This window comes from Lolium perenne, chromosome 5 (assembly GCF_019359855.2).
Source record: "Lolium perenne isolate Kyuss_39 chromosome 5, Kyuss_2.0, whole genome shotgun sequence".
In the NCBI taxonomy this organism is placed as follows: Eukaryota; Viridiplantae; Streptophyta; class Magnoliopsida; order Poales; family Poaceae; genus Lolium; species Lolium perenne.
In genome coordinates, this window is record NC_067248.2 from 155,939,495 (window position 1) to 155,949,810 (window position 10,316).

A 10,316-nucleotide genomic window follows, 5' to 3' on the forward strand; every position below is an offset into this window, starting at 1 on the left:
AAGATTGAAAGATAAACACCACATACTTCCTCATGTGCTATGAAACATTGACACAAATAAGAGATAGTAAATTTTGAATTGTTTAAAGGTAGCACACGAAGTATTTACTTGGAATGGCAGGAAATACCATGTAGTAGGTAGTTATGGTGGACACAAATGGCATAGATTTGGGTTAAGGTTTGGATGCACGAGAAGCATTCCCTCTCAGTACAGGTTTTTGGCTAGCAAGGTTAATTAGCAAGCACAAGAGTTGAAGGAAACAAACAAATATACATGCGATAGAAACAATCATGCATCTTCACTATAAGCACAAACAATTTTAACTTCAGAATAATAAGCTAAGGAGCTAACAAGAAAAGAAGACAATGAAACAACTACATGTATTTCTCTTTTCTACTTAAACCTCAAAGTGTTATTGCTATTGACCAATGCTAAGTTTGCCAAAACCAAATAGATTTATTCAATGCTCCCAAAGTGGTACCCATACTAATAACAAGATCAATCATATAATAGAGGTTGCAAACTAAAATAAGATGTGCAATATGTAAATGATAAGACTTCTCATTAATATTCCATAACGATAACTCACACCAAGGGATAAATAGACAACCAACTAAAGGAGAGATACTTCCACACTGCAACCCAGCTTATATGATAACTTCCCTACTCATGATATGACACTACTTGATAGTAAAAACTAAAAGATAGTGATGATGTGATACCGCGGTACTCCCCCAAGCTTGGAACAAACCAAGGGGATGCCAATACCGATGATGAATTACTCCTTCGGCGATGGTGGTGATGAATTCCCATCATCAGACTTCCAAGGAAGTGGCTCTCCATCAACAAACGACATCTTGGTCTCGGGAATCCTGAAATTAGCAGCATAGCTTATGTGTTTAAACTTGTTTTCATACTCACAGTTCTGATTCTGAACGTCATAGAGTTGAGCTTGGAGTTTGTTGGTGGTGTCGTGAAGTGAGAGGATGTCGTCCCATAGCTTTGCAGTCTCCTTGTGTGCATCAATAAGTTCAGCCACAATCTTGTGGAAGATATCCACCTCACGCTCAGCCATCTTCTTGTAGTTGAAGAGCTCTTGTTCTAGCTTCTCCATCCTGTCTTCCAAGCTTCCTTCTCCTTTAGGACCCTGGACATCTTTGATATGCAGCTCTCCATCAACGAGCAGCAACTCCTTGGGGTGCATCTTCAGCTCGTTCATGTACAAGTTCGCAACGTCCTCGCAGAAGCTGTCCTTCGGAGTTTCCAACGAAGACATGATGGCTCTAGATCCGAAGCAAATCCTGGCAGAAACAACTCGAAACAAAACACGTCGAGAAAACGATATACGGACCTCCAGGGTCCGGGGGATTATATAGCAGGAATTTTCACGACAAAAGGAAAGTACCAGGTCGAACCAGAGTCGGAGAGAGGCGACGAGGTGGCCACCTCATAGGGCGGCGCGGCCAGGCTGGGGCCCGCGCCGGCCTATGAGGGCACGCCCTCGTGCGTCTCCTCCACTCCGTTTCGATCTCGTAATTTTTCATATTTTCCAAAAACAGCAAAAACATCGTTCAGAAAGTAAAACGCGAACTTTTCATTACCAGTACTGTTACCTATTCAATGTCGAATTCTGGCGGACTCTCAATTTGACCTTTGATGAAAGCTTCCGGTGTTTCCACTCGAATAACATCAACATCTTCATTATAAGAATCACCTGAGATATAATGCTTGAGTCTTTGTCCATTCACCACTTGTGTGGCGTCGCCTTGGAGAGAGCTAATTTTAATTGCTCCTGAACGATACACCTCCTCAACGGCATATGGTCCTTCCCATTTCGAGAGTAATTTCCCTGCAAAGAATCTGAGACGAGACCGATACAATAGGACTTTATCCCCAATATTAAATTCTCTTTTGATAATTCTTCTATCATGCCATTTCTTAACTTTCTCTTTAAAGAGTTTAGCATTTTCATAAGCTTCACTTCTCCATTCATCTAGAGAACTTAATTGTAGCAACCTCTTCTTACCGGCTAGCTTAGGATCTTTATTTAGTTCTCTTACTGCCCAATAAGCTTTGTGCTCTAGTTCTAAAGGTAAATGACAAGCTTTTCCATAGACCATTTTATAAGGTGACATACCCATGGGATTTTTATAAGCAGTTCTATAAGCCCACAATGCTTCCTTTAATTTACTAGCCCAATTCTTTCTAGATTTATTAACAGTCTTTTGCAAGATAGATTTAATCTATCTATTTGATAGTTCTACTTGCCCGCTAGTTTGAGGATGATAAGCGAAAGCAATTCTATGATTAATACCATATTTAGCAAGAGTTTTCCTAAAACCACCATGAATAAAATGAGAACCTCCATCAGTCATAATATATATAGGAACTCCAAATCGAGGAAAAATAATATCTAAAAGCATTCTTAAAGAGGTCTCACCATCAGCACTTTTTGTAGGTATGGCTTCCACCCATTTAGTAACATAATCAACAACAACAAGTATATGAGTGTTACCTTCTGAAGAGGGAAAAGGTCCCATGAAGTCAAATCCCCAACAATCAAACGGTTCAATAACAAGAGTATAATTCATAGGCATTTCATTGCGTCTGGAGATATTACCAACCCTTTGACATTCATCACAAGATAAAATAAACTTCCTTGCATCTTTGAAGAGAGTCGGCCAATAAAAACCTGATTGTAGAACCTTTTGTGCGGTTCTATCTCCGGCGTGATGTCCTCCATAAGCACTACCATGACATTTACTCAATATCTCTTGTTGTTTATATTCGGGAACACATCTTCGCAGAATACCATCCACTCCTTCTTTATATAAGTGTGGGTCATCCCAGAAATAATGCCTCAAGTCATAAAAGAATTTCCTCCTTTGCTGGGCTGAAAAGGTTGGAGGCAAGTACTTGGAAACAATAAAGTTAGCATAATCAGCATACCAAGGACTGTCTCGCGAGCTCACCTTTATTACAGCCAGTTGTTCATTTGGAAAACTATCATTAACAGGAACAGGATCATAAGCAATATTTTCCAATCTAGACAAATTATCAGCAACAGGATTATCAGCACCTTTCCTATCTACAATATGTAAATCAAATTCTTGCAACAGAAGTACCCATCTAATAAGCCTTGGCTTAGCATCTTTGTTTTGCATAAGGTATCTAATTGCAGCATGATCAGTATGAATTGTAACTTTTGAATCAACGATATAAGATCTAAACTTATCACAAGCAAAGACTACAGCTAACAATTCTTTTTCAGTAGTAGCATAATTTCTTTGAGCAGCATCAAGAGTTTTACTAGCATAATGAATAACATTCAATTTTTTATCTACTCGCTGTCCAAGAACAGCGCCTACATCAAAATCACTAGCATCACACATAATTTCAAATGGTAAGTTCCAATCAGGAGGTTCAACTATAGGAGCAGTTGTTAAGGCTTTCTTTAGAGTTTCAAAAGCTTCCTTACAATCATCATCAAAAACAAAAGGTACATCTTTTTGAAGAAGATTAGTAAGAGGCTTTGAAATCTTGGAGAAGTCTTTAATAAACCTTCTATAAAACCCAGCGTGACCAAGAACACTACGAATACCTTTAACATCCCTAGGATAGGGCATCTTCTCAATTGCTTCAACTTTAGCTCTATCAACCTCAATACCTCTCTCAGAAATTTTATGTCCCAATACAATTCCTTCATTAACCATAAAGTGGCATTTCTCCCAATTAAGAACAAGGTTAGTTTCTTCACATCTCTGCAAAACTTTATCAAGGTTCCGCAAACAATTATCAAAAGAATTCCCATAGACGGAAAAATCGTCCATGAATACTTCTACAATACTCTCGCAAAAGCCATGAAAAATAGCAGACATGCATCTTTGAAAAGTAGCAGGGGCATTACATAAACCAAAAGGCATACGTCTATAAGCATAAGTTTCATAGGGACAAGTGAAAGTGGTTTTCTCTTGATCCTTAGTTTTAACAGCAATTTGTGAAAACCCAGAATAACCATCAAGAAAGCAAAAATGAGTATTTTTTGATAACCTTTCTAACATTTGATCAATAAAAGGCAAAGGGTAATGATACTTCTTAGTAACCTTATTAAATTTTCGATAATCAATGCACATTCTATACCCTACAACTACTCTTTGAGGTATGAGCTCATCATTATCATTAGGCACAACAGTCATTCCTCCTTTCTTAGGAACACAATGCATAGGACTAACCCATCTACTATCAGCAATAGGATATATAATACCAGCTTCAAGAAGTCTTAATACCTCATTTCTTACCACATCCTTCATCTTAGGAATTAGACGACACTGATGTTCAACAACAGGCTTTGCATCATCTTCCATATTAATGGCATGTTGGCAAATAGAGGGAGAAATCCCCTTCAAGTCATCAAGAGTGTAGCCAATAGCTCCTCGGTGTTTCTTCAGTATTTCCAATAACCTTTCTTCTTCATACTTTGAAAGCTTAGAACTAATAATAACAGGATATATTTTCTTATCATCAATATGAGCACATTTAAGATTATCAGGCAATGGTTTTAAATCAAAGACGGGATCTTCCTTTGGTGGTGGTGTTGTACCCAGATCTTCTACCGGTAAATCATGCTTAAGAATAGGTTGATGAAGGAAAATTTCATCAAGCTCATTTCTTTCGTCCCTAAAAACTTCACTCTCACTATTCTCCAAATTTTGCTGCAAAGGATTATTAGGAGCAAGAGCAATAGATGCACACTGTTCAACTCTAAAATCATTATTAGGCGAATCAGCTTTATAAGGAGTTTTGGCAAATTTAGAGAAATTAAACTCATAAGATTCACCAGCAAATTTAGTCAAAATTTTCTATTTCTTGCAATCTATAACAGCTCCACAAGTATTTAGAAAAGGTCTACCAAAAATGATAGGACAATATTTAGTAGCAGCAGAACCAAGTACCAAAAAGTCAGCAGGATATTTAATCTTACCACATAGAACTTCCACATCTCGAACAATACCAATTGGAGAGATAGTTTCTCTATTAGCCAGCCGAATAACCACATCAATATCTTCAAGTTCACAAGAACCAATTTCGTGCATAATCTCCGTGTAAAGCTCATAAGGAATAGCACTAATACTTGCACCAATATCACATAAACCATAATAACAATGATCACCAATTCTAACAGATAGCATAGGAACACTTGTTTTCTTGGACTTATTAGGATGTGAAACAATATTAGAAGCATCTTCACAGAAAATAATGTGACCATCCTCCACATTTTCAGTCACAAGATCTTTAACTATTGCAACAGCAGGTTCAACTTTATTTGTTCTTCAGGTTCTATAGGTTTCTTTTCACTTTTATTAACCGCACTATTTATAACAGAGTACTCCTTCATTTTAGCAGGGAAAGGAGTTTTTTCAGTATAAGCTTCAGGAATAACATGATCAACAGTTTCAACTACAACACATTTATTTATAGATGAATCAATTTTATCTTTATATGGTTCATGATACTTATCAAAATTCTTCTTAGGCAATTCATGATGAGAGGCAAAAGCTTTATAAAGATTTGTAGCAACTTGAGAATCAAGACCATAAGTAGCACTCATATTAGAAATTTATCAGTATCCATAAAAGCTTCAATGCATTTATAATCATAATTTATACCTGATTCTCTATCTTTGTCGTTCTCCCATCCTTCAGTATTCTCCTGGATCCGATTAAGAAGGTCTCTTTTAAACTCTTCTTTGTTGCGTGTAAATGATCCAGAACAAGAAGTATCCAGCAAGGTCTTGTCTTGAATAGAAAGTCTTGCATAGAAATTATCAATAATAATATTACCAGGAAGCTCATGAATGGGGCATTTGAGCATTAAAGACTTCAACCTCCCCCACGCTTGGGCAATACTCTCTCCATCATGAGGCCAAAAATTATATATGCGGTTCCGGTCTTTGTGAATTTCACTTGGAGGATAGAACTTAGAATAAAATCGGGGCACAATATCATTCCATTCAAGAGAATCCCCATTATCCAGTAATTTATACCAATGCGCCGCTTTACCAGACAGCGATATAGAGAATAGTTTCTTCCTCACTTCATCCATAGCAATACCTGCACACTTGAATAAACCGCATAATTCATGTAAGAACAGTAAATGATCTCCAGGGTGGACAGTTCCATCCCCTGTATAACGGTTATCCACTACACGTTCAATAATTTTCATAGGTATTTTGTATGGCATTTCTTCCTCGCCTGGCGCCTCATCCACTACCTTTGCAGTAGTAGTAGATTTTCCAAATAAAAATTCAAGAGAAGATCTCTCCATAATGAATTATGGCACCAGGCAGAAATAAAATCAGCACTAACAGTAAAAGTTTCCCTTACCAATTCCACTTACCAATAGCGCTTCACTCCCCGGCAACGGCGCCAGAAAATAGTCTTGATGACCCACAAGTATAGGGGGTGTATCGTAGTATTTTCGATAAGTAAGAATGTCGATCCCAACGAGGAGCAGAAGGTGTTGACAAGCAGTTTCGATGAAGGATTCACTGTAAATGCTCACAGACAAGTATTCAGGGGGTTTTGATGTAGCAGGTGAATACGCGTAAGTAAAGTGCGAGAGTAACAATTGCAGTGAGTGGCCCAATCCTTTTTAGCACAAAGGACAAGCCGGTTTGTTTACTTATAATGACCAAACGTTCTTGAGGACACACGAGATTTTAGTCTAGTGCTTTCGCTACATATGGCTAATTAATCTTCATTGTTTTGATAAGTGTTGTGTGGGTGAACCTATACTAATGCACCGCCCTTCCTAGGACTAATACATACTTGTGATTATACCCCTTGCAAGCATCCGCAACTACAAGAAAGTAATTAAGATAAATCTAACCACAGCCTTAAACTCCGAGATCCTCCTATCCCTCCTGCACCGATATACCAACGGGGGTTCAGGTTTCTGTCACTCCGGCAACCCCGCAATTGGCAAACGAATACAAGATGCATTCCCCTAGGCCCATAAAGGTGAAGTATCATGTAGTCGACGTTCACATGACACCACTAGAAGAATAACACCACAACTTAAATATCATAACATTGAATATTACTCAACCATACTTCACTACTAACATTTAGACTTCACCCATGTCCTCAAGAACTAAAGGAACTACTCACGAGACATCATATGGAACATGATCAGAGGTGATATGATGATGAATAACAATCTGAACGTAAACCTTGGTTCAATGGTTTCACTCAATAGCATCAATAACAAGTAGAAATCAACACTAGGAGAGTTTCCCCTATCAAACAATCAAGATACAACCCGAATTGTTACGGCGGTGATGATGTGCAGCAGTGGAGACGGCAGTGATGATGATGTAGATGATGACGATGGTGATGGAGATGATGTCCAGCTCGATGACGGTGACGATGGCGTCGATTTCCCCCTCCGGGAGGGAATTTCCCCGGCGGATCTCAGCCTGCCGGAGAGCTCTTTTCTCTCTGGTGTTCTCCGCCCCGCAGAGGCGGCTGTGACTCTTCGCGACTATCCCCCTCAAGCTTAGGTTTTCGGGACGAAGAAATACGCGAAGGAGAGGAGGCCAGAGGGGGCTGTGGGCCCCCTCCCCAGAAGGCGGCGTGGCCAGGCCCTGGCCCGCGCCGGCCTATGAGGTGGGCCCATGGCGGCCCTCCTCGGCTCCCCCTTCTGGCTCCCTTCGTCTTCTGGAAAAATAGGAATTTTCATATAATTTCCGTCAATTGTTGATCTTCCGAAATATTGCATTCTGACGGCGCTTTTTCCAGCAGAATCCTGACTCCGGTGCGCGATCCTCCAATAATCATGAAACATGCAAAATAGATGAAATAACATAAGTATCATCTCCAAATATGAAATATATCAATGAATAAAAACAAATTATGATATAAAATAGTGATGCAAAATGGACGTATCAGTGCTGCTGCCGGGTAGCCCGGTATGTGGCTCGGTACTGCCGGGTCAGCTGTCGGGTGCTTCGACTCTGATGTCTCAAACGGCTCTTTTCTCGGGAAGACTATATAAGCCCCTTCCTCCTTGAAGGGGTAATGAGACCAGTGCAAAAATATCAAGACATTTCTCTCTCTCTCTCATACTTCATTGTTGAGCTCCAAAAGCTTAAGATCTCTCTACTACTCCACCCAAACTCAAATCCCTCTGGGGAAAAGCTAGAGGAGGCCTTGATTTATAGTTCCGCCTAGCCAAATCTTATCCCCCCTTGTATTCATCGAGATACCTGCTCTCTAGGGTTCCTTGGAAACCCTAAGTGGGAAAAAGAAGTCTGGAAGCATCCGGGCTATGGATTTTCTCATGACAAGATTGCGAAGGTTTGGAGGCTGCCTCAAAGTCTACCACAAGTGAGTGAGCTATTCCTTCATGGGATAGGCTCCGGAGAAGAATGTGAGCCTTCGTGGCGTTGGGGAATCCTTCGTGGTACCCCCACTACTCCAACCGTGACGTACCTTCTTTCAAAGGAAGGGAACACGGGAATAAACCTTCGTCTCTGCGTGCTATCGGTTATCCCTAACCAAAATCTTTACTTGTGATATAACTGCCTGTGAGATACTTCGTGCTCGAGTTACATGTATCATCATATAGGGTGCTTCACCTAGTTTGCATTAGGCTCATCTTTATATTCCGCAAAGTCTAACATTGCAAAGAAAGAATTAAAATTTGTAGAAACCTATTCACCCCCCTCTAGGTTTACCATCTCTGAACTTTCAATTGGTATGAGAGCCTGGACTCTTTTTAAGGGTTTTACAGCCTTAAGAGTGAGATGGATAAACTATTCGAGGGTTTGGATGAAGATTCTAACCTTTCGGTTAAGGAGATGAAATACAGATTCTTAGCATATGAGGCTGAGAAAAAAGAAGGAGGATGAAGTCCAAAGCCAAATGGCACAAATGAGTGTCATGCTTAAAAACCTAACTAGTGGGACTTCTAGTGGGGCTTCGGTCCCTCCAAAAGCTTTCCATGAAGTCAATCATGACTATCCCAAAAACACTTCACCCATGCCTCATATAAACCATAGTGGGAATGTTGCCCATTTTGATGGAACTCACTTTCCTTTTTGGAAATCCTCTATGGAGTCTCATATTCGTAGCTACAGTGTGGAGATGTGGGAGATTATTGTGGATGGATACCGGAAGCCACAAGATCCCATAAGGCTAACCTCCACCGAGTTTTACAACTGCCAAATCAATGCCTCTGCATGTGACAAGATTAGAAGTGGCATCAATCGCAAGCTCCTCGATCAAGTCAATGATATAGACACTGCAAAAGAGCTTTGGGATCGGATTGTAGTACTACAAGAGGGAACCAATCTGATTCAGAAGGATCTCTATGAGTCAGCAAAGACGGAGGCAACCTTGTTTATGATTAGAGAAGGAGAATCCTTGGCCGATGCTTATGGAAGGCTTGGTGCTCTTCGAGTAAAGGTCAAGGGCCTTGGATGTGAAAAATACAATGATGGCTTTGAAATGAATGAAAAATTCATAAAGTCCAAGGTCATTGCCATGATTGCAGTCAAACATAAGGACACCAACTTTGCACTCAACTTGCAAATCCTCACCAAGAAAGCAGATCTAAACGCAGATGATCTAGTCTCCTATGTGGCAGCCAATGATAACATGGCCAAGGCAGGAGAAAAGCTCATGGAGATGAACCGTATAAAGGGATCCTCACACAACCTTGCTTGGAAGTCTAGAGCTGACCAAGAAAGAGAAGAAGCCTATGAGATCGAAGAGGACGAGATGACATCAACTAGTGACATGCAAATGGATGTTGCTTTCTTCGTCAAGAAGTATGTGAAGAAGTTCCCAATCTCCTCCAAAGAGAAGAAGAGAACATGCTACAACTGCGATGAAGATAGTCACTTTGCAAATGAGTGTCCTTATGAGAAAAGAGTTGACAAGCCAAAGTTTGTCAAAGGTGTCAAGCCGAGATTGAAGCCAAATCCAATCAATGAATGATACAAGAAGAACAAAGGGAGAGCTTTTGTTGGGGCTGAGTATATTTCCGATGAAGAGGGAGAAGAAGAGGAGAAGGAGGCTGGAGTGGCTGGTTTGGCTTACTCCGAACCCGGGTCACTCTTCACATATGATTACTCCAAGGACTATTCAATCGATTCTTCGATGCCAAATGGTATTGGTTCTTACTTTATGGCAAGAACAACACATGATGATGACTCCGATGACATTTCCCCCTCTACAATCGTCGGCTCTTGTCTAATGGCAAGGGAAGCAAAGGTAATGGAATCCCCACCTTATTTATCTAGTATTCTTGAT